The sequence below is a fragment of the Ambystoma mexicanum genome, unplaced genomic scaffold, assembly GCF_040938575.1.
Source record: "Ambystoma mexicanum isolate Mex_15411 unplaced genomic scaffold, UKY_AmexF1_1 Mex_scaf46, whole genome shotgun sequence".
Lineage (NCBI taxonomy): Eukaryota > Metazoa > Chordata > Amphibia > Caudata > Ambystomatidae > Ambystoma > Ambystoma mexicanum.
This window is the reverse complement of record NW_027182462.1, coordinates 547,333-564,564: the sequence shown is the minus strand read 5'-3', so window position 1 is coordinate 564,564 and position 17,232 is coordinate 547,333. Positions and strand designations below refer to the sequence as shown.

Here is a 17,232-nt window from a genome sequence, read left to right as displayed (position 1 = left end):
ATGTACCTCAACAAGGAACGCATTGTGGTTCTATTTTGAAGATGTTTGTGTTATTACCTGTAAAGACTTGAATGCCTAACATAATCCCTGTAGACGAGGTGGCCGAGTGGTTAAGGCGATGGACTGCTAATCTGCTGTACACGCGTGGTTTCGAATCCCACCTTTGTCGATTTTAACTTTTGAAATCTTTTTTAAACATCTGCATTGCTCTAAGCACCATTGCCATTGGCTTTCAAAGAACATACAGACAAAAGTGAAAATATGCATGTTAGTTGATTAAGAAGGACACAAACAAGGTTGTCGTGTTACTGGCAGGAATGCAATCTGCTGTGCTTGACTACCCTTTGAGCCAGAATCCGGATAGAAATTTAAAAAAGCAAAGGTAATATCCATATTGTCTCTCTGCTGCCATGTACATGTTTTTTTCAACTTTCACGCATCACATCTCCTCATTAGTCACCCTAAAATTGCACGGAATACGCACAAATTAGCTGCTCCTCAAAAAATCGGCCAGAAAAAAACAGGTCAAATCACAATCATATACATACATTCTCACACACCCTTCAAATATGTCTACCCAGTAAACATCATGTTGTGTGCTCGTTGTGTTGCTGTTATGCGTCGTAACCTGAGGGGCTCTGTAGCTCAGTGGCAGAGCACTGGTCTTGTAAACCAGGGGTCGTGAGTTCGATCCTCATCAGGGCCTCCAAATGGTAATTTTCTTGAACATTGTTGAATAGGAACTGATATTGCACATTGTACCTGTGCAACCTTTTACCAATGGATTCGGGCCTATAACAAAGCCACAAGCGCAAGGTGTCTGAATAGTCTGTGGGGAAGGTCGGCTTTCTGGACCTAATTTCTTCAAGAAAAAGACCTTGATAATTTTGTGATGACAGATGCAGATGATCACGGTGAAGCCCTTACTCTATTGAACAGTACAGCGGTTCTGGGTTGCACGCCTTTCTCTATTTTCAGGGACGTTGATGTGGCAAAATTTAATTGGAAAAGGGTTATTGCCATCACTCACTATTTAAATTCAATGACATCACAGGAAGCAGCAGCATCTGAACTTTGATCTTGGCTGGAAACGTTGAATGATGCCAAACACTGGGAAACTGGAGCTTGCGTTATGCTGGTTTTACTACTAATGGTGTGCCATACGGAAGCTCAAGCACCTTCCTCTGGATTAGTGTTGTGAACCCTCCAGGAGCTCTTGTTATATTTTTCTGAACTTCAACTTGATGTGTTTATCTATCAATGGCCGGGTAAGGAAGAACGAGTCAACGATCTTGTTTCTATTATGACAAACATGATCTATTTTTCACTGACTTTGCACCACCATTGTTTTATCTCTTCTTTAAGCATGGGATTCGAGCACCGTTCCCAAACAGACGAGGTGGCCGAGTGGTTAAGGCGATGGACTGCTAATCCATTGTGCTCTGCACGCGTGGGTTCGAATCCCACCTTCGTCGTATTTTTTCTTTATAGTCTGCATTTAAACATAGACCAAAGTCTTTCAACCTCCCTGTGAAAGACAGGAATGAGTACAGATATGGAAATAGAGATGTAAAAATAAGTTCATTGGTGCAGGCGGAGAATGAAATTAGTCAAAGACTTTCCTCGTAGGTTTCCATTCTTTACTATTATAGGAGCCAAAATCAGCGCAGTTAGTAAACTCCCAAGCTTACATCCCAAATTCTTTTTTCTTTTAGTTGTCTGCCTTTTACATGTTCCTTTTGCCATCATTCTGACCTGCTATCTAAACTCATGAACCTGTTCAGCATCCTACTCAATACATACATACCCGTAAAAGTACATACTCAAACGCATACCGACAATGTATCACCAACATAAGCACACACGCTTTCGCAAATCAGATGTATGATGACGTACTGAACACATGCAGAGATATACAGCCATTTTTACACAACCAGAAATTCATATACCTGGAGATCTACCTAGGTAAAAACCATGGTTTCTTTGCACTTTCTGTTGTTGGCTGTGAGCAAGCAGCAGGTGTCCTTGTAGCTCAGTGGCAGAGCACTGGTCTCGTAAACCAGGGGTCATGAGTTCAAACCTCATCAGGGCCTCGGGCGGATTATTTTCAAAAAGCACGGGGAAGAGAAGCCAGAGTTGCACCATCTACAGAGAACCTTTTATGACGGGATGCATCCTCATAATTGAAGTCTTCCACAGAAGGAGTGAAATAGAGTTCGAGAGGAAGGCCTAATGTTTTCAGGCAAAGACTGACAAAAACCTTGCAATGTCGCATGTAGCTGCTTTGGTGAAAAGACTGTTCAAGTTCACAATGCAACGGAGGGGTGTTCCCCATCTCCATACAATCATCTCTTTGATAATGTAAACGTGCCAGGCGTGTTGAAAGACAAAGACAGACACAACCGCACATACCAGTTGAAGAAAGACAGCCAGCAAACACATTTGTATAGAGGTAAGCAAGCCTCAATTAGAGATGTGAGTCCCTCCGTTTCTGCGGGAGTCCACAAGTTTAATAAAAAATGAACACATATCTTTCATGTTCTAATGATTACCAATCTTTCTGATTAGCTCTGCATAGCTCCAATGGCTATGTGTGTGTGTGTGTGTGTATGTGCCCGTGTGTGTAGGGGAAGGGGTCGGTAGATGTGTTCACGCAGAGCAAGTTGCATACATCGCCAACAGCCATTCTCTCCTGCTCCTGTGCATCCAGTTCGGAAGCGAACCCACCCAATTGTTCTATATGTCTGCTACCCTGACCGCATTCACACATCATTGGCTATTAGTATGCAGCTTGTGGGCGCTGTCAATGGGATATAAGCACCATTCCCCATGTCTGCAATAGCTACACCAGATTCTGAGGTATGATGAGCAGGGGTCCAGGCACTTCGCCTGACGAACGCCGGGCTTAGCCCTGCCGGGCCTAGCCCTGAGGGGCCTAACTGGGCATGGCCCTGTGTAAGGTAGGGTGAGCAGGGGACCACTTGCAACTAACCTTCGGCACCAATCAGGCATGGAGAGGTCTGTGCAAATGCCCAGCCCTTTAGCAATCTCGATCTGCAAAACCTTCAACTCCTAATTCTCATGGCTCCCAGAAGCCCTAGCCCATATGCAAATGAGGCGAGTTCCTATCAGCATCCTTGTTCTGCTTGATTTTATCAAAGTGACTGCCTGATTAGTGAAAGGGTATTTATTCTCAGAGGTTTGCTTCAAAGGCGATAATGCAGTAAATAGACAACATTATTCTTTGTAAGTTGATATTGTCTCCTGGATCCTACTCCAGTAACCCTTTTTCTACCTTTACAAATGTCTTCCGTAAGTGGTGCTCAGCAGAAAATGGAGTATAATAACAGTTGACATTTTTTATTTTCTGTTCTATTTTCAAAAACCCTCCGTAGCTGTATTTAAAGCGCAAACACCCCATAAATAACTTGCAATGAGTATTCCATGTCTAAAAGGCAGAGGAGCTGTCATACAACATTAACTGACAATCAAGGAAACCTTGAGGTGAACCAAAAAATGTCCAGAACATTTATTGGTTCAATAATTCAGTTTTGAGGTGAATTAGTAAAAAGTTCCAAAGTTGCTCCAGGTGAGGCTTGAACTCACAACCTCGGCATTGCTCACTGCATGTACTGCTGTATAAGTACCGCGCGCTAACCGATTGCGCCACTGGAGCTGCTGTGTTTTGGTTTTCGACATGAAACTACACCCACAAACACACACACAAGTGTACAAAAGCACCCACAAGCTCTGGCATTGTCTTTTTAGCTGACACCAAATTATGGGTGCCTTGTAGTGCCCATATTGTGCCACTGGAGCTTACCTTTTAGCCTGATATACACTTTGCCACTGATGTTCAGCCAATGGTGCAGTCAAATGTCCCTTCTACATTTTTGTCATGCTGCAGGCAGTGCCACTGGAGCCAGCATGATGCTCTTCCTCATATTCAACACGTGTCAATTGAAACACCTCCCAATGTCATCTTGGCGATGCCTATAAACACCCCAGGACTTTGATGAATTTTTCTCAACAGCAAGTGAGGCAGTTTTCCTGCAAACGGCTGGATGTACCTCAACAAGGAACGCATTGTGGTTCTATTTTGAAGATGTTTGTGTTATTACCTGTAAAGACTTGAATGCCTAACATAATCCCTGTAGACGAGGTGGCCGAGTGGTTAAGGCGATGGACTGCTAATCTGCTGTACACGCGTGGTTTCGAATCCCACCTTTGTCGATTTTAACTTTTGAAATCTTTTTTAAACATCTGCATTGCTCTAAGCACCATTGCCATTGGCTTTCAAAGAACATACAGACAAAAGTGAAAATATGCATGTTAGTTGATTAAGAAGGACACAAACAAGGTTGTCGTGTTACTGGCAGGAATGCAATCTGCTGTGCTTGACTACCCTTTGAGCCAGAATCCGGATAGAAATTTAAAAAAGCAAAGGTAATATCCATATTGTCTCTCTGCTGCCATGTACATGTTTTTTTCAACTTTCACGCATCACATCTCCTCATTAGTCACCCTAAAATTGCACGGAATACGCACAAATTAGCTGCTCCTCAAAAAATCGGCCAGAAAAAAACAGGTCAAATCACAATCATATACATACATTCTCACACACCCTTCAAATATGTCTACCCAGTAAACATCATGTTGTGTGCTCGTTGTGTTGCTGTTATGCGTCGTAACCTGAGGGGCTCTGTAGCTCAGTGGCAGTGCACTGGTCTTGTAAACCAGGGGTCGTGAGTTCGATCCTCATCAGGGCCTCCAAATGGTAATTTTCTTGAACATTGTTGAATAGGAACTGATATTGCACATTGTACCTGTGCAACCTTTTACCAATGGATTCGGGCCTATAACAAAGCCACAAGCGCAAGGTGTCTGAATAGTCTGTGGGGAAGGTCGGCTTTCTGGACCTAATTTCTTCAAGAAAAAGACCTTGATAATTTTGTGATGACAGATGCAGATGATCACGGTGAAGCCCTTACTCTATTGAACAGTACAGCGGTTCTGGGTTGCACGCCTTTCTCTATTTTCAGGGACGTTGATGTGGCAAAATTTAATTGGAAAAGGGTTATTGCCATCACTCACTATTTAAATTCAATGACATCACAGGAAGCAGCAGCATCTGAACTTTGATCTTGGCTGGAAACGTTGAATGATGCCAAACACTGGGAAACTGGAGCTTGCGTTATGCTGGTTTTACTACTAATGGTGTGCCATACGGAAGCTCAAGCACCTTCCTCTGGATTAGTGTTGTGAACCCTCCAGGAGCTCTTGTTATATTTTTCTGAACTTCAACTTGATGTGTTTATCTATCAATGGCCGGGTAAGGAAGAACGAGTCAACGATCTTGTTTCTATTATGACAAACATGATCTATTTTTCACTGACTTTGCACCACCATTGTTTTATCTCTTCTTTAAGCATGGGATTCGAGCACCGTTCCCAAACAGACGAGGTGGCCGAGTGGTTAAGGCGATGGACTGCTAATCCATTGTGCTCTGCACGCGTGGGTTCGAATCCCACCTTCGTCGTATTTTTTCTTTATAGTCTGCATTTAAACATAGACCAAAGTCTTTCAACCTCCCTGTGAAAGACAGGAATGAGTACAGATATGGAAATAGAGATGTAAAAATAAGTTCATTGGTGCAGGCGGAGAATGAAATTAGTCAAAGACTTTCCTCGTAGGTTTCCATTCTTTACTATTATAGGAGCCAAAATCAGCGCAGTTAGTAAACTCCCAAGCTTACATCCCAAATTCTTTTTTCTTTTAGTTGTCTGCCTTTTACATGTTCCTTTTGCCATCATTCTGACCTGCTATCTAAACTCATGAACCTGTTCAGCATCCTACTCAATACATACATACCCGTAAAAGTACATACTCAAACGCATACCGACAATGTATCACCAACATAAGCACACACGCTTTCGCAAATCAGATGTATGATGACGTACTGAACACATGCAGAGATATACAGCCATTTTTACACAACCAGAAATTCATATACCTGGAGATCTACCTAGGTAAAAACCATGGTTTCTTTGCACTTTCTGTTGTTGGCTGTGAGCAAGCAGCAGGTGGCCTTGTAGCTCAGTGGCAGAGCACTGGTCTCGTAAACCATGGGTCATGAGTTCAAACCTCATCAGGGCCTCGGGCGGATTATTTTCAAAAAGCACGGGGAAGAGAAGCCAGAGTTGCACCATCTACAGAGAACCTTTTATGACGGGATGCATCCTCATAATTGAAGTCTTCCACAGAAGGAGTGAAATAGAGTTCGAGAGGAAGGCCTAATGTTTTCAGGCAAAGACTGACAAAAACCTTGCAATGTCGCATGTAGCTGCTTTGGTGAAAAGACTGTTCAAGTTCACAATGCAACGGAGGGGTGTTCCCCATCTCCATACAATCATCTCTTTGATAATGTAAACGTGCCAGGCGTGTTGAAAGACAAAGACAGACACAACCGCACATACCAGTTGAAGAAAGACAGCCAGCAAACACATTTGTATAGAGGTAAGCAAGCCTCAATTAGAGATGTGAGTCCCTCCGTTTCTGCGGGAGTCCACAAGTTTAATAAAAAATGAACACATATCTTTCATGTTCTAATGATTACCAATCTTTCTGATTAGCTCTGCATAGCTCCAATGGCTATGTGTGTGTGTGTGTGTGTATGTGCCCGTGTGTGTAGGGGAAGGGGTCGGTAGATGTGTTCACGCAGAGCAAGTTGCATACATCGCCAACAGCCATTCTCTCCTGCTCCTGTGCATCCAGTTCGGAAGCGAACCCACCCAATTGTTCTATATGTCTGCTACCCTGACCGCATTCACACATCATTGGCTATTAGTATGCAGCTTGTGGGCGCTGTCAATGGGATATAAGCACCATTCCCCATGTCTGCAATAGCTAGACCAGATTCTGAGGTATGATGAGCAGGGGTCCAGGCACTTCGCCTGACGAACGCCGGGCTTAGCCCTGCCGGGCCTAGCCCTGAGGGGCCTAACTGGGCATGGCCCTGTGTAAGGTAGGGTGAGCAGGGGACCACTTGCAACTAACCTTCGGCACCAATCAGGCATGGAGAGGTCTGTGCAAATGCCCAGCCCTTTAGCAATCTCGATCTGCAAAACCTTCAACTCCTAATTCTCATGGCTCCCAGAAGCCCTAGCCCATATGCAAATGAGGCGAGTTCCTATCAGCATCCTTGTTCTGCTTGATTTTATCAAAGTGACTGCCTGATTAGTGAAAGGGTATTTATTCTCAGAGGTTTGCTTCAAAGGCGATAATGCAGTAAATAGACAACATTATTCTTTGTAAGTTGATATTGTCTCCTGGATCCTACTCCAGTAACCCTTTTTCTACCTTTACAAATGTCTTCCGTAAGTGGTGCTCAGCAGAAAATGGAGTATAATAACAGTTGACATTTTTTATTTTCTGTTCTATTTTCAAAAACCCTCCGTAGCTGTATTTAAAGCGCAAACACCCCATAAATAACTTGCAATGAGTATTCCATGTCTAAAAGGCAGAGGAGCTGTCATACAACATTAACTGACAATCAAGGAAACCTTGAGGTGAACCAAAAAATGTCCAGAACATTTATTGGTTCAATAATTCAGTTTTGAGGTGAATTAGTAAAAAGTTCCAAAGTTGCTCCAGGTGAGGCTTGAACTCACAACCTCGGCATTGCTCACTGCATGTACTGCTGTATAAGTACCGCGCGCTAACCGATTGCGCCACTGGAGCTGCTGTGTTTTGGTTTTCGACATGAAACTACACCCACAAACACACACACAAGTGTACAAAAGCACCCACAAGCTCTGGCATTGTCTTTTTAGCTGACAACAAATTATGGGTGCCTTGTAGTGCCCATATTGTGCCACTGGAGCTTACCTTTTAGCCTGATATACACTTTGCCACTGATGTTCAGCCAATGGTGCAGTCAAATGTCCCTTCTACATTTTTGTCATGCTGCAGGCAGTGCCACTGGAGCCAGCATGATGCTCTTCCTCATATTCAACACGTGTCAATTGAAACACCTCCCAATGTCATCTTGGCGATGCCTATAAACACCCCAGGACTTTGATGAATTTTTCTCAACAGCAAGTGAGGCAGTTTTCCTGCAAACGGCTGGATGTACCTCAACAAGGAACGCATTGTGGTTCTATTTTGAAGATGTTTGTGTTATTACCTGTAAAGACTTGAATGCCTAACATAATCCCTGTAGATGAGGTGGCCGAGTGGTTAAGGCGATGGACTGCTAATCTGCTGTACACGCGTGGTTTCGAATCCCACCTTTGTCGATTTTAACTTTTGAAATCTTTTTTAAACATCTGCATTGCTCTAAGCACCATTGCCATTGGCTTTCAAAGAACATACAGACAAAAGTGAAAATATGCATGTTAGTTGATTAAGAAGGACACAAACAAGGTTGTCGTGTTACTGGCAGGAATGCAATCTGCTGTGCTTGACTACCCTTTGAGCCAGAATCCGGATAGAAATTTAAAAAAGCAAAGGTAATATCCATATTGTCTCTCTGCTGCCATGTACATGTTTTTTTCAACTTTCACGCATCACATCTCCTCATTAGTCACCCTAAAATTGCACGGAATACGCACAAATTAGCTGCTCCTCAAAAAATCGGCCAGAAAAAAACAGGTCAAATCACAATCATATACATACATTCTCACACACCCTTCAAATATGTCTACCCAGTAAACATCATGTTGTGTGCTCGTTGTGTTGCTGTTATGCGTCGTAACCTGAGGGGCTCTGTAGCTCAGTGGCAGAGCACTGGTCTTGTAAACCAGGGGTCGTGAGTTCGATCCTCATCAGGGCCTCCAAATGGTAATTTTCTTGAACATTGTTGAATAGGAACTGATATTGCACATTGTACCTGTGCAACCTTTTACCAATGGATTCGGGCCTATAACAAAGCCACAAGCGCAAGGTGTCTGAATAGTCTGTGGGGAAGGTCGGCTTTCTGGACCTAATTTCTTCAAGAAAAAGACCTTGATAATTTTGTGATGACAGATGCAGATGATCACGGTGAAGCCCTTACTCTATTGAACAGTACAGCGGTTCTGGGTTGCACGCCTTTCTCTATTTTCAGGGACGTTGATGTGGCAAAATTTAATTGGAAAAGGGTTATTGCCATCACTCACTATTTAAATTCAATGACATCACAGGAAGCAGCAGCATCTGAACTTTGATCTTGGCTGGAAACGTTGAATGATGCCAAACACTGGGAAACTGGAGCTTGCGTTATGCTGGTTTTACTACTAATGGTGTGCCATACGGAAGCTCAAGCACCTTCCTCTGGATTAGTGTTGTGAACCCTCCAGGAGCTCTTGTTATATTTTTCTGAACTTCAACTTGATGTGTTTATCTATCAATGGCCGGGTAAGGAAGAACGAGTCAACGATCTTGTTTCTATTATGACAAACATGATCTATTTTTCACTGACTTTGCACCACCATTGTTTTATCTCTTCTTTAAGCATGGGATTCGAGCACCGTTCCCAAACAGACGAGGTGGCCGAGTGGTTAAGGCAATGGACTGCTAATCCATTGTGCTCTGCACGCGTGGGTTCGAATCCCACCTTCGTCGTATTTTTTCTTTATAGTCTGCATTTAAACATAGACCAAAGTCTTTCAACCTCCCTGTGAAAGACAGGAATGAGTACAGATATGGAAATAGAGATGTAAAAATAAGTTCATTGGTGCAGGCGGAGAATGAAATTAGTCAAAGACTTTCCTCGTAGGTTTCCATTCTTTACTATTATAGGAGCCAAAATCAGCGCAGTTAGTAAACTCCCAAGCTTACATCCCAAATTCTTTTTTCTTTTAGTTGTCTGCCTTTTACATGTTCCTTTTGCCATCATTCTGACCTGCTATCTAAACTCATGAACCTGTTCAGCATCCTACTCAATACATACATACCCGTAAAAGTACATACTCAAACGCATACCGACAATGTATCACCAACATAAGCACACACGCTTTTGCAAATCAGATGTATGATGACGTACTGAACACATGCAGAGATATACAGCCATTTTTACACAACCAGAAATTCATATACCTGGAGATCTACCTAGGTAAAAACCATGGTTTCTTTGCACTTTCTGTTGTTGGCTGTGAGCAAGCAGCAGGTGGCCTTGTAGCTCAGTGGCAGAGCACTGGTCTCGTAAACCATGGGTCATGAGTTCAAACCTCATCAGGGCCTCGGGCGGATTATTTTCAAAAAGCACGGGGAAGAGAAGCCAGAGTTGCACCATCTACAGAGAACCTTTTATGACGGGATGCATCCTCATAATTGAAGTCTTCCACAGAAGGAGTGAAATAGAGTTCGAGAGGAAGGCCTAATGTTTTCAGGCAAAGACTGACAAAAACCTTGCAATGTCGCATGTAGCTGCTTTGGTGAAAAGACTGTTCAAGTTCACAATGCAACGGAGGGGTGTTCCCCATCTCCATACAATCATCTCTTTGATAATGTAAACGTGCCAGGCGTGTTGAAAGACAAAGACAGACACAACCGCACATACCAGTTGAAGAAAGACAGCCAGCAAACACATTTGTATAGAGGTAAGCAAGCCTCAATTAGAGATGTGAGTCCCTCCGTTTCTGCGGGAGTCCACAAGTTTAATAAAAAATGAACACATATCTTTCATGTTCTAATGATTACCAATCTTTCTGATTAGCTCTGCATAGCTCCAATGGCTATGTGTGTGTGTGTGTGTGTATGTGCCCGTGTGTGTAGGGGAAGGGGTCGGTAGATGTGTTCACGCAGAGCAAGTTGCATACATCGCCAACAGCCATTCTCTCCTGCTCCTGTGCATCCAGTTCGGAAGCGAACCCACCCAATTGTTCTATATGTCTGCTACCCTGACCGCATTCACACATCATTGGCTATTAGTATGCAGCTTGTGGGCGCTGTCAATGGGATATAAGCACCATTCCCCATGTCTGCAATAGCTAGACCAGATTCTGAGGTATGATGAGCAGGGGTCCAGGCACTTCGCCTGACGAACGCCGGGCTTAGCCCTGCCGGGCCTAGCCCTGAGGGGCCTAACTGGGCATGGCCCTGTGTAAGGTAGGGTGAGCAGGGGACCACTTGCAACTAACCTTCGGCACCAATCAGGCATGGAGAGGTCTGTGCAAATGCCCAGCCCTTTAGCAATCTCGATCTGCAAAACCTTCAACTCCTAATTCTCATGGCTCCCAGAAGCCCTAGCCCATATGCAAATGAGGCGAGTTCCTATCAGCATCCTTGTTCTGCTTGATTTTATCAAAGTGACTGCCTGATTAGTGAAAGGGTATTTATTCTCAGAGGTTTGCTTCAAAGGCGATAATGCAGTAAATAGACAACATTATTCTTTGTAAGTTGATATTGTCTCCTGGATCCTACTCCAGTAACCCTTTTTCTACCTTTACAAATGTCTTCCGTAAGTGGTGCTCAGCAGAAAATGGAGTATAATAACAGTTGACATTTTTTATTTTCTGTTCTATTTTCAAAAACCCTCCGTAGCTGTATTTAAAGCGCAAACACCCCATAAATAACTTGCAATGAGTATTCCATGTCTAAAAGGCAGAGGAGCTGTCATACATTAACTGACAATCAAGGAAACCTTGAGGTGAACCAAAAAATGTCCAGAACATTTATTGGTTCAATAATTCAGTTTTGAGGTGAATTAGTAAAAAGTTCCAAAGTTGCTCCAGGTGAGGCTTGAACTCACAACCTCGGCATTGCTCACTGCATGTACTGCTGTATAAGTACCGCGCGCTAACCGATTGCGCCACTGGAGCTGCTGTGTTTTGGTTTTCGACATGAAACTACACCCACAAACACACACACAAGTGTACAAAAGCACCCACAAGCTCTGGCATTGTCTTTTTAGCTGACACCAAATTATGGGTGCCTTGTAGTGCCCATATTGTGCCACTGGAGCTTACCTTTTAGCCTGATATACACTTTGCCACTGATGTTCAGCCAATGGTGCAGTCAAATGTCCCTTCTACATTTTTGTCATGCTGCAGGCAGTGCCACTGGAGCCAGCATGATGCTCTTCCTCATATTCAACACGTGTCAATTGAAACACCTCCCAATGTCATCTTGGCGATGCCTATAAACACCCCAGGACTTTGATGAATTTTTCTCAACAGCAAGTGAGGCAGTTTTCCTGCAAACGGCTGGATGTACCTCAACAAGGAACGCATTGTGGTTCTATTTTGAAGATGTTTGTGTTATTACCTGTAAAGACTTGAATGCCTAACATAATCCCTGTAGACGAAAATTTAATTGGAAAAGGGTTATTGCCATCACTCACTATTTAAATTCAATGACATCACAGGAAGCAGCAGCATCTGAACTTTGATCTTGGCTGGAAACGTTGAATGATGCCAAACACTGGGAAACTGGAGCTTGCGTTATGCTGGTTTTACTACTAATGGTGTGCCATACGGAAGCTCAAGCACCTTCCTCTGGATTAGTGTTGTGAACCCTCCAGGAGCTCTTGTTATATTTTTCTGAACTTCAACTTGATGTGTTTATCTATCAATGGCCGGGTAAGGAAGAACGAGTCAACGATCTTGTTTCTATTATGACAAACATGATCTATTTTTCACTGACTTTGCACCACCATTGTTTTATCTCTTCTTTAAGCATGGGATTCGAGCACCGTTCCCAAACAGACGAGGTGGCCGAGTGGTTAAGGCGATGGACTGCTAATCCATTGTGCTCTGCACGCGTGGGTTCGAATCCCACCTTCGTCGTATTTTTTCTTTATAGTCTGCATTTAAACATAGACCAAAGTCTTTCAACCTCCCTGTGAAAGACAGGAATGAGTACAGATATGGAAATAGAGATGTAAAAATAAGTTCATTGGTGCAGGCGGAGAATGAAATTAGTCAAAGACTTTCCTCGTAGGTTTCCATTCTTTACTATTATAGGAGCCAAAATCAGCGCAGTTAGTAAACTCCCAAGCTTACATCCCAAATTCTTTTTTCTTTTAGTTGTCTGCCTTTTACATGTTCCTTTTGCCATCATTCTGACCTGCTATCTAAACTCATGAACCTGTTCAGCATCCTACTCAATACATACATACCCGTAAAAGTACATACTCAAACGCATACCGACAATGTATCACCAACATAAGCACACACGCTTTCGCAAATCAGATGTATGATGACGTACTGAACACATGCAGAGATATACAGCCATTTTTACACAACCAGAAATTCATATACCTGGAGATCTACCTAGGTAAAAACCATGGTTTCTTTGCACTTTCTGTTGTTGGCTGTGAGCAAGCAGCAGGTGGCCTTGTAGCTCAGTGGCAGAGCACTGGTCTCGTAAACCAGGGGTCATGAGTTCAAACCTCATCAAGGCCTCGGGCGGATTATTTTCAAAAAGCACGGGGAAGAGAAGCCAGAGTTGCACCATCTACAGAGAACCTTTTATGACGGGATGCATCCTCATAATTGAAGTCTTCCACAGAAGGAGTGAAATAGAGTTCGAGAGGAAGGCCTAATGTTTTCAGGCAAAGACTGACAAAAACCTTGCAATGTCGCATGTAGCTGCTTTGGTGAAAAGACTGTTCAAGTTCACAATGCAACGGAGGGGTGTTCCCCATCTCCATACAATCATCTCTTTGATAATGTAAACGTGCCAGGCGTGTTGAAAGACAAAGACAGACACAACCGCACATACCAGTTGAAGAAAGACAGCCAGCAAACACATTTGTATAGAGGTAAGCAAGCCTCAATTAGAGATGTGAGTCCCTCCGTTTCTGCGGGAGTCCACAAGTTTAATAAAAAATGAACACATATCTTTCATGTTCTAATGATTACCAATCTTTCTGATTAGCTCTGCATAGCTCCAATGGCTATGTGTGTGTGTGTGTGTGTATGTGCCCGTGTGTGTAGGGGAAGGGGTCGGTAGATGTGTTCACGCAGAGCAAGTTGCATACATCGCCAACAGCCATTCTCTCCTGCTCCTGTGCATCCAGTTCGGAAGCGAACCCACCCAATTGTTCTATATGTCTGCTACCCTGACCGCATTCACACATCATTGGCTATTAGTATGCAGCTTGTGGGCGCTGTCAATGGGATATAAGCACCATTCCCCATGTCTGCAATAGCTAGACCAGATTCTGAGGTATGATGAGCAGGGGTCCAGGCACTTCGCCTGACGAACGCCGGGCTTAGCCCTGCCGGGCCTAGCCCTGAGGGGCCTAACTGGGCATGGCCCTGTGTAAGGTAGGGTGAGCAGGGGACCACTTGCAACTAACCTTCGGCACCAATCAGGCATGGAGAGGTCTGTGCAAATGCCCAGCCCTTTAGCAATCTCGATCTGCAAAACCTTCAACTCCTAATTCTCATGGCTCCCAGAAGCCCTAGCCCATATGCAAATGAGGCGAGTTCCTATCAGCATCCTTGTTCTGCTTGATTTTATCAAAGTGACTGCCTGATTAGTGAAAGGGTATTTATTCTCAGAGGTTTGCTTCAAAGGCGATAATGCAGTAAATAGACAACATTATTCTTTGTAAGTTGATATTGTCTCCTGGATCCTACTCCAGTAACCCTTTTTCTACCTTTACAAATGTCTTCCGTAAGTGGTGCTCAGCAGAAAATGGAGTATAATAACAGTTGACATTTTTTATTTTCTGTTCTATTTTCAAAAACCCTCCGTAGCTGTATTTAAAGCGCAAACACCCCATAAATAACTTGCAATGAGTATTCCATGTCTAAAAGGCAGAGGAGCTGTCATACAACATTAACTGACAATCAAGGAAACCTTGAGGTGAACCAAAAAATGTCCAGAACATTTATTGGTTCAATAATTCAGTTTTGAGGTGAATTAGTAAAAAGTTCCAAAGTTGCTCCAGGTGAGGCTTGAACTCACAACCTCGGCATTGCTCACTGCATGTACTGCTGTATAAGTACCGCGCGCTAACCGATTGCGCCACTGGAGCTGCTGTGTTTTGGTTTTCGACATGAAACTACACCCACAAACACACACACAAGTGTACAAAAGCACCCACAAGCTCTGGCATTGTCTTTTTAGCTGACACCAAATTATGGGTGCCTTGTAGTGCCCATATTGTGCCACTGGAGCTTACCTTTTAGCCTGATACACACTTTGCCACTGATGTTCAGCCAATGGTGCAGTCAAATGTCCCTTCTACATTTTTGTCATGCTGCAGGCAGTGCCACTGGAGCCAGCATGATGCTCTTCCTCATATTCAACACGTGTCAATTGAAACACCTCCCAATGTCATCTTGGCGATGCCTATAAACACCCCAGGACTTTGATGAATTTTTCTCAACAGCAAGTGAGGCAGTTTTCCTGCAAACGGCTGGATGTACCTCAACAAGGAACGCATTGTGGTTCTATTTTGAAGATGTTTGTGTTATTACCTGTAAAGACTTGAATGCCTAACATAATCCCTGTAGACGAGGTGGCCGAGTGGTTAAGGCGATGGACTGCTAATCTACTGTACACGCGTGGTTTTGAATCCCACCTTTGTCGATTTTAACTTTTGAAATCTTTTTTAAACATCTGCATTGCTCTAAGCACCATTGCCATTGGCTTTCAAAGAACATACAGACAAAAGTGAAAATATGCATGTTAGTTGATTAAGAAGGACACAAACAAGGTTGTCGTGTTACTGGCAGGAATGCAATCTGCTGTGCTTGACTACCCTTTGAGCCAGAATCCGGATAGAAATTTAAAAAAGCAAAGGTAATATCCATATTGTCTCTCTGCTGCCATGTACATGTTTTTTTCAACTTTCACGCATCACATCTCCTCATTAGTCACCCTAAAATTGCACGGAATACGCACAAATTAGCTGCTCCTCAAAAAATCGGCCAGAAAAAAACAGGTCAAATCACAATCATATACATACATTCTCACACACCCTTCAAATATGTCTACCCAGTAAACATCATGTTGTGTGCTCGTTGTGTTGCTGTTATGCGTCGTAACCTGAGGGGCTCTGTAGCTCAGTGGCAGAGCACTGGTCTTGTAAACCAGGGGTCGTGAGTTCGATCCTCATCAGGGCCTCCAAATGGTAATTTTCTTGAACATTGTTGAATAGGAACTGATATTGCACATTGTACCTGTGCAACCTTTTACCAATGGATTCGGGCCTATAACAAAGCCACAAGCGCAAGGTGTCTGAATAGTCTGTGGGGAAGGTCGGCTTTCTGGACCTAATTTCTTCAAGAAAAAGACCTTGATAATTTTGTGATGACAGATGCAGATGATCACGGTGAAGCCCTTACTCTATTGAACAGTACAGCGGTTCTGGGTTGCACGCCTTTCTCTATTTTCAGGGACGTTGATGTGGCAAAATTTAATTGGAAAAGGGTTATTGCCATCACTCACTATTTAAATTCAATGACATCACAGGAAGCAGCAGCATCTGAACTTTGATCTTGGCTGGAAACGTTGAATGATGCCAAACACTGGGAAACTGGAGCTTGCGTTATGCTGGTTTTACTACTAATGGTGTGCCATACGGAAGCTCAAGCACCTTCCTCTGGATTAGTGTTGTGAACCCTCCAGGAGCTCTTGTTATATTTTTCTGAACTTCAACTTGATGTGTTTATCTATCAATGGCCGGGTAAGGAAGAACGAGTCAACGATCTTGTTTCTATTATGACAAACATGATCTATTTTTCACTGACTTTGCACCACCATTGTTTTATCTCTTCTTTAAGCATGGGATTCGAGCACCGTTCCCAAACAGACGAGGTGGCCGAGTGGTTAAGGCGATGGACTGCTAATCCATTGTGCTCTGCACGCGTGGGTTCGAATCCCACCTTCGTCGTATTTTTTCTTTATAGTCTGCATTTAAACATAGACCAAAGTCTTTCAACCTCCCTGTGAAAGACAGGAATGAGTACAGATATGGAAATAGAGATGTAAAAATAAGTTCATTGGTGCAGGCGGAGAATGAAATTAGTCAAAGACTTTCCTCGTAGGTTTCCATTCTTTACTATTATAGGAGCCAAAATCAGCGCAGTTAGTAAACTCCCAAGCTTACATCCCAAATTCTTTTTTCTTTTAGTTGTCTGCCTTTTACATGTTCCTTTTGCCATCATTCTGACCTGCTATCTAAACTCATGAACCTGTTCAGCATCCTACTCAATACATACATACCCGTAAAAGTACATACTCAAACGCATACCGACAATGTATCACCAACATAAGCACACACGCTTTCGCAAA

At 43.3% G+C, this 17,232-nt stretch overlaps 17 non-coding genes across 17 annotated transcripts; 13 read left to right on the top strand and 4 right to left on the bottom strand.

The window, feature by feature from the left end:
* The first annotated feature begins 634 nt into the window (after positions 1–634).
* Positions 635–706, top strand: TRNAT-UGU (transfer RNA threonine (anticodon UGU)). Its single transcript has one exon. It is a non-coding gene; the product is annotated as a tRNA-Thr (tRNA).
* Positions 707–1,393: 687 nt separating this feature from the next.
* On the top strand, positions 1,394–1,475 carry TRNAS-GCU (transfer RNA serine (anticodon GCU)). Its single transcript has one exon. It is a non-coding gene; the product is annotated as a tRNA-Ser (tRNA).
* A 546-nt stretch (positions 1,476–2,021) lies between these two features.
* Positions 2,022–2,093, top strand: TRNAT-CGU (transfer RNA threonine (anticodon CGU)). Its single transcript has one exon. It is a non-coding gene; the product is annotated as a tRNA-Thr (tRNA).
* A 1,488-nt stretch (positions 2,094–3,581) lies between these two features.
* Positions 3,582–3,676, bottom strand: TRNAI-UAU (transfer RNA isoleucine (anticodon UAU)). The gene is made up of 2 exons: positions 3,639–3,676; positions 3,582–3,617 (listed from the first exon to the last, which is right to left on the bottom strand). It is a non-coding gene; the product is annotated as a tRNA-Ile (tRNA).
* A 1,022-nt stretch (positions 3,677–4,698) lies between these two features.
* On the top strand, positions 4,699–4,770 carry TRNAT-UGU (transfer RNA threonine (anticodon UGU)). The gene has a single exon. It is a non-coding gene; the product is annotated as a tRNA-Thr (tRNA).
* Positions 4,771–5,457: 687 nt separating this feature from the next.
* Positions 5,458–5,539, top strand: TRNAS-GCU (transfer RNA serine (anticodon GCU)). Its single transcript has one exon. It is a non-coding gene; the product is annotated as a tRNA-Ser (tRNA).
* Positions 5,540–6,085: 546 nt separating this feature from the next.
* Positions 6,086–6,157, top strand: TRNAT-CGU (transfer RNA threonine (anticodon CGU)). Its single transcript has one exon. It is a non-coding gene; the product is annotated as a tRNA-Thr (tRNA).
* A 1,488-nt stretch (positions 6,158–7,645) lies between these two features.
* On the bottom strand, positions 7,646–7,740 carry TRNAI-UAU (transfer RNA isoleucine (anticodon UAU)). The gene is made up of 2 exons: positions 7,703–7,740; positions 7,646–7,681 (listed from the first exon to the last, which is right to left on the bottom strand). It is a non-coding gene; the product is annotated as a tRNA-Ile (tRNA).
* Positions 7,741–8,762: 1,022 nt separating this feature from the next.
* TRNAT-UGU (transfer RNA threonine (anticodon UGU)) lies at positions 8,763–8,834 on the top strand. The gene has a single exon. It is a non-coding gene; the product is annotated as a tRNA-Thr (tRNA).
* Positions 8,835–9,521: 687 nt separating this feature from the next.
* Positions 9,522–9,603, top strand: TRNAS-GCU (transfer RNA serine (anticodon GCU)). The gene has a single exon. It is a non-coding gene; the product is annotated as a tRNA-Ser (tRNA).
* Positions 9,604–10,149: 546 nt separating this feature from the next.
* Positions 10,150–10,221, top strand: TRNAT-CGU (transfer RNA threonine (anticodon CGU)). The gene has a single exon. It is a non-coding gene; the product is annotated as a tRNA-Thr (tRNA).
* Positions 10,222–11,706: 1,485 nt separating this feature from the next.
* Positions 11,707–11,801, bottom strand: TRNAI-UAU (transfer RNA isoleucine (anticodon UAU)). The gene is made up of 2 exons: positions 11,764–11,801; positions 11,707–11,742 (listed from the first exon to the last, which is right to left on the bottom strand). It is a non-coding gene; the product is annotated as a tRNA-Ile (tRNA).
* An 884-nt stretch (positions 11,802–12,685) lies between these two features.
* On the top strand, positions 12,686–12,767 carry TRNAS-GCU (transfer RNA serine (anticodon GCU)). The gene has a single exon. It is a non-coding gene; the product is annotated as a tRNA-Ser (tRNA).
* Positions 12,768–13,313: 546 nt separating this feature from the next.
* TRNAT-CGU (transfer RNA threonine (anticodon CGU)) lies at positions 13,314–13,385 on the top strand. Its single transcript has one exon. It is a non-coding gene; the product is annotated as a tRNA-Thr (tRNA).
* Positions 13,386–14,873: 1,488 nt separating this feature from the next.
* Positions 14,874–14,968, bottom strand: TRNAI-UAU (transfer RNA isoleucine (anticodon UAU)). The gene is made up of 2 exons: positions 14,931–14,968; positions 14,874–14,909 (listed from the first exon to the last, which is right to left on the bottom strand). It is a non-coding gene; the product is annotated as a tRNA-Ile (tRNA).
* Positions 14,969–15,990: 1,022 nt separating this feature from the next.
* TRNAT-UGU (transfer RNA threonine (anticodon UGU)) lies at positions 15,991–16,062 on the top strand. The gene has a single exon. It is a non-coding gene; the product is annotated as a tRNA-Thr (tRNA).
* A 687-nt stretch (positions 16,063–16,749) lies between these two features.
* TRNAS-GCU (transfer RNA serine (anticodon GCU)) lies at positions 16,750–16,831 on the top strand. Its single transcript has one exon. It is a non-coding gene; the product is annotated as a tRNA-Ser (tRNA).
* The last annotated feature ends 401 nt before the right edge of the window (positions 16,832–17,232 follow it).